This window comes from Gadus morhua, chromosome 4 (genome assembly GCF_902167405.1).
Source record: "Gadus morhua chromosome 4, gadMor3.0, whole genome shotgun sequence".
NCBI lineage: Eukaryota > Metazoa > Chordata > Actinopteri > Gadiformes > Gadidae > Gadus > Gadus morhua.
In genome coordinates, this window is record NC_044051.1 from 41132318 (window position 1) to 41143860 (window position 11543).

Here is an 11543-nt window from a genome sequence, read left to right on the forward strand (position 1 = left end):
CTCTCCTTCCTCTCTCTTCTTCCACTCCTATCCCTGCTCTCCTTTCTAGCTCATCCAGGATTGTGTTAAGTATTGTTTTTCATGCACATTACATATGTGTAAATACCCGTTGGACTTGGCGCATACAAGCAGAAGTCCCATAATCAGTGTTGTGAGCGACACCCAGTGGCGGGAGCGGGTATAAGCACAGAGGGGCGGAACCTTCTTTGTGTGTCCCTGATCCTACGCTTTTGTAGTACGCCTAATTTGACCATTTATTTAATATTGTGACACATGATTCTCTTTTTTGCACTCCATCGCATGATTAAGGTACAAATTACTATCTTTCTTTCATTATTTTGATCAGCCGTTCAGGTAAGAGTCGTCTGCGGGCTCTTTCTCACACACAGTATTAATAGAATTGCATCGTTGAATAATATGAAGGTGTTAAATGAATACAACAACGTGTGGGAGACGTCTTCCGCTGTCGCTCTCCAAGGTGCTGAACTTCGGCCGAGTGATGACGTCACACGCTTTGTACAAGCCACCGACCGCGTGGTTTAAGAAATCACCCCCGGTGTACATACTCCATTTAAAAGACGTACAAACGCGGAACACTTTGCAGGAAGAACTATTTGCACCGAATGAGACGGGATCAGATGAAGAAAGCGTAGAACAAACGAGATCGTTGAACACAAATAATCCTGTTAACTAGTAGCTACATGCACAACGTCATGCAGGCTAATAGGCAGCCTGTGCATGTAACGTACCTATGACTAGGTAATTGAGCTAAGCTAGCAGCTACAGGCTGCCCATTACAACATCCACACATCGTTAAACAAAAGCAATGTACATGCACCAGTTCAAACATAACATTCTTACTATGACGGAAGACATACCTGCGCATTGATGTTCTGTCCTCTCAGCTCCCGAGTCCCGCTCTGTCTCATCATGGACTTCAAAACGCCAAGCTGTCACTCCGATCGAGACTGGCCAATAGAGACATGTCTTACATCTTTCGGCGTAGGTCCCGCCCACGAGATTCAGCTCAACAGCAAGCAAAGCTTTTGGTTTTGCAAACAAAACTTTTGGATTCCCATGAATAATTTTTCTCAGCACATTTATTCTACTTGCAATAAAACATTTGATTGCAGTGTGGAAAGTTTTGCTCTCAAACCTATTTTGTTTGATTGCATAATAAAGACACATACCTCCATAACCAACGTTGCTATAGTACATTGATGTGAGACGGGTTGGTGGAGTGAACGTGTTGTAGTAGCAGAGAATGGCCTGCGGGGCAGTATGTACATTGTTAAATACATGAATAGGCTTGAATTTAGTAGACATATGGATGTTTCATATTTTTACAAAATGGATTATGTGAACATTGCTGAATAACAATCATGTATATTAAATGTATTGCAGGAGTTTAGCTTGACATTAACCAAGTTAAAGGACAATAAAATGAACCGCACCAAACATGTAGATGTCATTATGGGATTTTAATAACAAAAACACTTGACAGAAGTTGAATACAATTTTGTAAGGGAAAGCAGAGTAAAACATTCTCCCAAATGAATCTTTTCAAAATGTCACCACCATTCCGAAAGCAAGTGAAGAGGTTTGTGTAAAAGCAGTCCTCCCTGACCAGCTCTGTCCCTGACTCTAAACCCTGACTCTCAACCCTAACGCTGAACCCTCCGAGGGCAGGAAGACGCGCCTTCCGTGTAAAGGTTCGAACCACAGAGAAGGAAGAAGAAGAGGAAGCAGTAGAGAGTAGTGAAGTAGTGAGGTTAGTGAGAGACGTGAGGGAAAGGCGTGTGGAAGCACAAGGTTACATGTGGGGTCAAGAAGATCACTCCCACTGGAGGTCATTGATCCATCAGCCTCAGACTGCTGAGCTCAGCAGGTCTTCTGAAGGCGAGGCTGAGATGAACCGAAGAGACGGGACCAGCAGGGTGTCAGGATCAAGGCCGGTTCAGCTCAGGTGTGTCTACCCCCGACCAAACAGGATCAGGTGAGGTTCAGCTCAGGTGTGTCTGCCCGGATCAAACAAGGACATTGATTAGGTTCAATATTCAAAAGATGCAACATTATCTAAACCAAAGAGACGTCATTAAGGAGCAGGCAGGCTTTAGGGCGCCTTGCTCAAGGACGCATCACTGTATTCTGAGGACTTGAACCCGGCACCATTGGTTTGAGAGTTGAACACCAAACCCCCTACCCAGTCCACTATGTCCAGATAATGCAAACTTACGAGGAGTCCTTAATGGTAGAGTCCTGGTGGTCCTCAGGATTTGCCTTCCAGGTGTACGGCTTCTCCGTCAGTCCTCCAGATTCCTGGTCTGGTTACAAACGTAATTTGTCTCTTGAAAGGTAACAAACACAGTAGTAACTTGTCTCTAATGTAAGGTAACAAACGCAGGAGTAGTTGGGCTTTAATGTAAGGTAACAAACTCAGTTGTAGTTGGGCTCTAATTAAGGTAACAAACGCAGGAGTAGTTGGGCTTTAATGTAAGGTAACAAACTCAGTAGTAGTTGGGCTCTAATTAAGGTAACAAACAGTAGTAGTTGGGCTCTAATGGCACGTAACAAAGTAGCAGCTATAGTTTGTCTGGTAAACAACCACAGTACTATGCCGTAACTTGTACTGGACAAACTAATCCTGCGTTACAACAAGTCCACTCTGTTTACTTTATGCAAACTGACGAGGATCCTTGTTGGTAGAGTGATGTCGTCCTCCAGAGTCTTGGCTCCTCCATCAGCTCTCCTCAGCCAGAGTCCTGGTCTGGAACAAACAGCGCGAGTCTGGCCCTAAAGACTGGTAACAAACATGTAGTTGGTCTTATTTTTAAGCCCTTTATTTCCAGTTTGTTTGGTTAATACAAACTTACAATCCTTGTTGGTAGAGTGATGGTCATCCTCCAGATTCATGGCTCCCCTACCAGCTCGCCTCCGCTCCAGAAACAGGTTCTAGTAAGAAAACACAGCGGTAGTTGGTTAACACATGTCAAAGTAACAGCTGTATTTTTCCCTTTAGGTCACCCATGTAAGTAAATAAAAACTTAAGAGGAATCCTTGTTGGTCGATTCCTAGTCGTCCTCCAGCGTCTCAGCTCCTCCAGCAGCTCTCCTCAGACAGAGTCCAGGTCTGGAAAAAACAGCGGAAGCCTTGCTTCAACATTTGGTAAAACACATGTAGTCGTCTGTCTATGGTACAAACGCCGGTAGTGTGTGGTAGGAGTATACTACGAGAAGTGGCAGTGAGTGTGATGATCACTTCAGAGTCAGGCTCCATCTACCCCACGACAGACGTCCTTCACCAGGCAGGGCCTCCACCAGCTCCTCCACCAGGCAGGGCCTTCAGCATGACTCCTCCATCAGCTCCTTCAGCACGGCTCCTCCATCAGCTCGGCTCCTCCATCAGCTCCTTCAGCCATGGATTCCTGGTCTGGTTACAAACAGTTGGTCTCAGCAGTAAATCACCTGGGGACGCAACACACCCCACCTCCTGCATCTGAGGTTCACTTGTAAAATGTAAGTCAAATTTAACCATATTTAAACACTTGAATTAGACAACGTCTGCAGATTGTCGTGTTCAGCAATTCATCCACTACGGTCGTAGCAGCACTAGTAACATTAATGGCTCATATGACTCATACATAACCCCCGTAAGAATTAACTCAACTCACAGCTTGGCACAGATTTAAAGTCATAAGATGATCAAAACCAGACCTAAACTACCGTGGATTTTAGTGTTTCAGATGAGCTTGGTGATGGTTACCCTCTGGTCCGGTGCTGCAGGCCCCTGGTCTCCAGCCTCAGTCTCCGGTCCACCCTGGCACCACAAGCCTCCGGTCCCCAGCCTCTCAGCCTCACCTTTCAGCTACAGCAGGATGTTTATATCAGCATTTGCCCAACAATAAACCTAATTGACTCATCCGAAACAGAGTTACACAATTTATTTAACTATTATTTTATAACTCAAGGCTAGAAAAGACTCGAGACCAGACATGAGCATGGGAATGAAGACAGCAGTCCATACGTTTAAAGAAGTGGTTCAGCCCAAGCATTGAAACTGACCTGAGAAGACTCTACTCACACACCAGAGCACTGACCTGTTCTGGAGGACTTCTGACAGGAGGTGGCGGTCTGGCTCTGGGTGAGGAGGTGGAGGTCTGGCTCCGGGTGAGGAGGTGGAGGTCTGGCCCTGGGTGAGGAGGTGGAGGTCTGGCTCTGGGTGAGGAGGCAGACACCTTGGGACAAACTACATGTTAATTTTTTAACCTTGTACAGTTCTAGAGTATCTTCTACTGTAACATGTGGGAAGGACGGCCATTATATTAGCTTTGATATTATCCAGTTGGTAACTCTGCACCAAAGTCGTTGTTTAACGTCATTCCATTGGGTAGGGTTTAACTTCTGTGGCAATTAATGACAGCAAATATTTAGAACGTACAAAAGCTGAAGTAACAAAGAACACTAAGCAGTATCGATATTAAATCAAATATACTCAGCCATATTCAGTTGCTGGGTTCCGTTGAAGAAATGTCAAATTGTCTTCCACTTTGAAATGATTTTCAGCCTTCACCGATGACAAAATTGGGCCCGCAAGTAGAACGCCGTTTTGTACTCAGCGAGAGTCCCGTCACGTCAACGTCGTTAAAATTACGGCGCAACCATCGGAAATTATCAACATATTGTACGACGTACGCGTCAGTATGTATTTAATATCAAACTTAAGTTGTTTAAGATAAGGGACAACAATTCCCAATGGAAACCGACTGAAAAATAATTTCCAGAACGTCCGCCAGATTCCCTCAGGGGACTCCCGACCACCTAACTGCCAGGTTTTCTTATGGTTGTCAAGACTACAACATCCTATGCTAACCATAAGGACTAAATCAAGTGACCACACTCAGAACCTTCCACGGCGGGAAGCACAAACCGTCCGACTGGAATCCGAACATTCCAGCCGGAACCAACCAAAGAAAAAACAGAACCAGCGCCTCACCTTGAGCTGAACGGAGGAAGATCCTGAAGTCCAGCGATGGTCTTCATTAAAACACAGCCAACAGACTTACCTTGAGGAGATCTGTTTGTTGCTGTTGGTAATTACTACTATTCAGTGTACCTTTACATTATAATGCACCCAGTGTGTACAAGTTATATCACTCAAAACCATGAACCAAACTACCATGTACGTCCCACAACAACTTTAAACCTAAAATCCTGGAATCATTCAATACAAAACAGTGTCTACATTTTACAATTATCTAGATTATTCAGGGTACAAACCGTACAGAGCAAATCTAAACGTTGAGCTCACATAGAGCCGACCATAGCCCTGCAACGTCACCCTGACCGCCTCATCACTAACAGCAAATGATGCCAGCCAGCTAAAACATGTACAGGTCCAGTGAGAAGTGGGCATCTGAGTGAAAGGACCTCCCATAATAAAAAGCCAAATTCCTGAACTATCCAACCATCTTCATGGTTTAAAGACTTGACATGCCATTGTGTTCTAATCACCTCTGTCTACTCCCTCGTTACTTATAAAACTCTACATCTCCATCACTAGAGTGTTGCATCCTACTCATGGGGGTGTGGTCTGAGTGACCAGAGATGCATGCTGGGATACAGTGCTGTCTGAAGTCTTCAGTTCTATAGACACGCCCCTCGGGAGAAACCAAGTGCTTGAGAATCTTTCGTGACATCAGTTACATGAGCTTGAATATCCTTCAAGATGGCGCCAGGATTCTCAGAGGAGAAAGGCCAAGAGGAAGATGCGAGGGTTCTTCCTCTCAGCCAGTGGAACACAACAACGTTCCTCTTCAGAGTACCATGGAACACTTTGAAACATTCTCCTCTTTACACCTTGAAGCCCCAGTGAAGGTTTCCTTACCTCCTCAGCTGAAGAGGAAAACTTCAGCTCGAAGAGCGCACTAGTTGGAGTTCCCGGATTGGTTCTGATTTAAGTGAACCAATCGTTCAGCTGGTCCTGTCCGAAACAAATACAGTTCAGCCTGAGCAGACGTGCAACTGAGAGAAAGACAAGATCCACAGGGCTCTCCATCAATCCAGCCAGGTAGGAAGAGCCGTTTCATTACAGGTCTGAAGGTCATCTTGAATATCCATTGAGGACCCTTTCCAACTTCAGACTCTCCTTGTGGAATGCCTTTAGGTGTCCATCCTCCATTGATCCTGATTGGTGTAGTCCTAGTTTGAAGTCACTGATCTGAACACTCCACTTGCATCCTTTTGCACTTGAGTTGGATACTCTCCTTCCTGCCCAGTGTGTTGGATATCGCTCCGCAGCGTCCCTCTGGGCTCTTCATGTCTACTGGAGGCCCTCAAGTAAACATGTGGCCGTCCATCAGGCATGATTTAGTCGACCATTCCAATATCCCAAGCCAATCACACAGACCCCCGTATGAACCTTATCACTGTCAAAGCAAGCCGGACACACACACATAGAACCAAGGACAGGCACGTAGAACCCCATGCCAGGTGTGAGTGGGAGACACACACAGAACCATAGCGATGCTCAAAAATCATCCATCTCATGTCAAACCCAAACACACACACACACCACTGAGCCACAAAAGGCCAAACAATCATGCAGGGTAAAAACCTCATGCCAAATTACATTCCATCATCCAACCCCAGCTCTCCTGCCAGGGCACCCAGAACAGAACAACCAATGTCTCCAAAGACGTAAATTATGTACAACATTCTTCAGTGGCGTCCCACATTGGTGATGGATTATGCTCTCCAAAATATGTCCCAGGTTGATTCATGTCTTTGTAGTCCAGTGGTTTCCTGAATGAGGAGCATTCACAGATGCAAACGGTTCAGCTTTAGTCAGCCTGAGGACAGGAAGGTGGTCATCTGTTCAGAAGACCACCCAGTGGAGGGGGGTGGCTCTTGAGGAGCAGGATCCATCTTGGAATGGCCCCAATTAAGACCTTCTTGGTAATGAAACTGTTCCTGAGGAGTCACGATGCCTGGAGGGGACTGTTGAATGTGTTCCATGGTTCTCTGTGTCAGACTGAAGTTGTGTTTTAGTCGTTGAGATGAGGAGCCCCCTCATCTCCCCCTGGTGTTTCTCCTTCTGAATCCCTGTCTCCATCTTAAAGAACATTCCAGTCCATGTAACTGACGTCACGACGGTTTCTCAAACACTTGGTTTCCCCTGAGGGGGCGCGTCTACAGACCTGTAGACTTCAGACAGCTCTGTATCCCAGTATGCACCTCTGCTCACTCAGACCACACCCTCCTCAGTAAAGCAACACTCATGTGATGAAGATGCAGAGCTCAGGAGAGCAGCTGGAAAGAAGACTGAAGATATCAGAACCTAACCCATTACTCAATCTTACAACAATAACTTGGAGCCTGTAACCATCTTAACAAATCATTAAAACCAACATAAACCAAACACCTAAATAACCTATGAACCAATAAAACATCTTTACTACACAGATCAACCTTCAGGTAACAGGTTAACTCACCAGGAAGCCAAAATACAATGTGCCCAAGAGTAATGAGAAACTAATGACTTACAGTTTGCAGTTCATCTTCATGGTTAAGGTGGGATACTCACAGAACTGCAGTTAAATATCCATGCTAGACCTTTGAAGGAAGGAACAGTTTACTCATGGTCCCCAAACTTGGGCACTGTCCCACAGTTCAACATCTACCATCTCCATTAAATCAGATAAATGAATGACAACACAAATACAGGGCTTTTGGGATGATCCAACTTTTAAAGATACTTAACTAATCCATCTTTTTTAAATAAATTATACTTATTATTTGACTCTCGTTAGTCAAGAGTGATTTACCTCTTACTTAGACAAGTTTGAATCCATAGTCTCAAAAATGTTACTTTCAGGTAGAATCATTATTTGAATTACAAATTAGAGTTTAACCACCACATGGTTGTTGTTAAGGAGCATATTTTTACTGAAAACAATAGCACAACCGTCGAGTCATTTGCACAACTCAAGCCTCCCTCCAGCTCTGGCCCTCTTAAGGAGCACCAGAATGGGTGTGGCTCAATCAGCCTATGAGCGACAGCTGCAGACTATTACGGCTAACAGCCAGACCGGAATATGTGCATCTAATTTGGCAGGCGAGCTGCGGCAGGTGAGGTAATTAGTAAAACTCAACGCAGGTTCAGCGCCCTCTGGTAACAGTGAGAGGCTATTTCAGCTCTGTGTTTGATCTTAAATTACCTTCCTCATTTTAATTAAAAGGGATGAGTCTGATTTAGATTCATAAACGAAAAAAGTCTTTCATTCAATTCACCTTACTGTGCGCGAGTGTGAGTCTGAGTCTGAGTCTGAGTGTGTGTGTGTGTGTGTGTCTGTTAGATTTCAAGTGGGTGAAAAGGAAGTCACGTGTGATCTTGCGTCCCTGTGGTGTAGTGAGCGGATGTGGACAGCAGAGGGCAGTGTTACCAAACGAGAACTTCTGCTCTGAGCTCTATGCGAGATACACCATATAGAGTCACACCATATGCACGCGCACACCACAGATATACACGTATAGATCCACACACAACATATAGATGCAAACCATATGCATAAACACACGATAGATACAAACCATATACAGTATATGCACACACACCATAGGTATACACCATATAGATACACACCATAAAGATGAACACACAAAATAGACACACACCAAAGATTAACTTAATATAGTGTAGCGGGCCAGTGGGTGTGGGGTTTCAACGCTACCAAGTTGAGTAGACAAAATGGCACAACACAGAGCAGTTCCAAGCAGAAATAAATATATATTTTTAAAAGGCTCATCCACCTCCTATATGCTCCAGTAGTCCAACACCTTCCACCTGTCTCTCTCTCTCAGGGCGTTCCGTGCTTCCAGGCGATCACACAGATCCTGCCTGTCCTCTGCTAGCCCTAGCTTCTCTAGCTCCTCTTCCAACTCCAACTTCCCCACATGTCTGTTTGCTAGCCCTCTTTAGCCCAAGCACCCCTGCCTAACGATCCCCAGGCTTGCCTCGTTAGAGGGAGGAAGTCCATATATGGCTTGGGGGTGGAGCCAGCAGGTTGCCAGACCTACCACTCCCTTCACTCCTCCCTGGCGTCTGCATACACGCACGCACGCACGCACGCACGCACACACACACACACACACACACACACACACACACACACACACACACACACACACACACACACACACACACACACACACACACACCAAGACAGTTTCTAGGCAAAAAAGATCAATACAAAATGTGAAATAAAAAACATTATTTGTGTACCCGCTGCCACTTGTGTGTGTGCGTGTGTGTGTGTGTGTGTGTGTGTGTGTGTGTGTGTGTGTGTGTGTGTGTGTGTGTGTGTGCGCTTGCGCGTGCGTGCGCGCGTGCATGCGTGCGTGGGCAACGTGGTGACGCCTGCCAAAACAAACATACATACATGAATAAAAACAACACAGAATGAAACAGGCAGCCTCTTCCTACCCAGGTACCTCAGTGTGGGGCCCCGTCTAAAGCTAGGGCCCCACTACACGCTGTCTTCAAGCTGAAGCCATCATTAAACCATTGAGCAGTTCACATTTAACCAGTGCCGTGCGCCGCTCGCCCATGTCTCCTCTTTTGGGAACACAAATCTAGGGACGGATTCGAACTTGTTGTAGTAAACGACGGACTGGCGCCGGCTGATTGGAAATCCCCGACTGAAGTAGGGAATGATGATTAGCGGCAGGCAGAGCGTGGTCAGGTGTGTCGAGGGGATGAGGACCAGAAACAACCAGCGACCACTAGATGGGGGTGTTGGACCGCGTAGCAGGACGTAGCGTATAACAGTTCTTATGTGGCATTGCAGAGGGATCAATGTGAGAAGGTCGAAAGTGCTGTTTTTTAAAAGGAGTTACTTGCCAATATGAGGAGGAGACCAAAAGGGTCAAAAAGCATTTAACATTTTGAATAGAGTGCTGTGCTTTTTGAATCGACAGTCATTTTGAATTGAGACATTGGAATATATTGTTCACTGATCATATGCCTAGATGTATGTAGCTGGAGAACTTAGAAAAATACATTACTAACGAGAAATCCCCTTATTGCTTTTGTAAGATATTTTTGGCAGGGTTAACATTGTGTTAATAAGGGCCTGTGTGTGTGTGTGTGTGTGTGTGTGTGTGTGTGTGTGTGTGTGTGTGTGTGTGTGTGTGTGTGTGTGTGTGTGTGTGTGTGTGTGTGTGTGTGTGTGTGCGCCTCTGAACGTTGAGCTGTAACGTGGCTTGAAGATCTGGATTGTCATTGCTCGACTTTATCACAGCGTGGTCTCAATCTATTTATCTATATTTATATAAACAGTATAAATAGATAATCCATCGATATCTTGTTCTCTTTTTTCTTTTGATCAGCCGTTCTGGTAAGAGTCATTTGCAGACTCGTACTCACACACATTTATACATTTATGAGGTTAAAGTCTGGGAGATAAGCCTTATAACACTGCTAGTGTTGACGCAACATCAAATCACAAACCATAAATCATATATAACCTGGGCACAAAGAGAGAGGGTTGCTTTTATAAATACTTTTGTGAAAAATACCAGCCTCAGGAAAAATGAAGTCAAGTCAATTGTTTTTGTATAGCTCTTAATCTTAGTTGCAGAGGCAAACCACTATTAAATCACCACAATGTCTCTGGTTTTTCACCAGCTCTTTGCGTTTTGTCGTGTTTCAAACATATTTGCAACACATCAACGTTTTTGGATTACAGCGCATGAATGCACCCAAAGCCAGAGTGTGGAACTTGAACCGTTAGTGAACTGTGTCCGTGGGGGCGGAGCCAGCTATTAGGGGAGGAGCCAGGAGTAAGGAGGGGAGAGGACGTCTTGTTAAGAAAATACAACTTAAGGTTCATTGAAACCAAAGCCACCCGACGTGGAAGCAGTACTCTCTGTGAGGAGAAAAAATAAATCGCATTTTGGAAAAAATTGACAGAAACCAAGAAACGGTGAGTGAAAAAGCACAACTTTGAGAGAAGTTCAAACCTCTTTTCCAGTTATGGCATTACAAAAATAAGGGAATTGCTCAATACTTAAACCTTGTCGTCTGTGTCTAGGAATGGCCTCTGCTAACACTTCCTGGTCTGAAGAGAACTTTTCATGTCCCATCTGTCTGGATGTGTTCAACAGTCCAGTTTCCACACCATGTGGACACAACTTCTGCAGAACATGTATTACAAAGTTCTGGGATGAACAAGTCCGGTACAAATGTCCTGTTTGCAACAAGATTTTCACCACAAGACCTGAACTACAGGTGAATATCCTCTTATCAGAGCTGGCCTCTCAGTTTAGAACATTCCTACGAGTAAAAGAGCAGCATTGTGTGGAAACAGGACAAGTTCCCTGTGACGTCTGTACTGGGACCCAGCAGAAGGCTGTGAAGTCCTGCCTAGTGTGTCTTATCTCTTACTGCCAAACCCACCTGGAGCCACATCAGAGAGTCGCAGTACTGAAGAAACATCGGCTGGTCGAGCCTATGGACCGTCTGGAAGACAGGATGTGTAAGAAACA

General features: G+C 45.0%; 1 pseudogene; it reads left to right on the forward strand.

The window, feature by feature from the left end:
* The first annotated feature begins 11076 nt into the window (after positions 1 to 11076).
* LOC115543062 (E3 ubiquitin-protein ligase TRIM39-like) overlaps positions 11077 to 11543 on the forward strand; it is a 1942-nt pseudogene continuing 1475 nt past the window's right edge.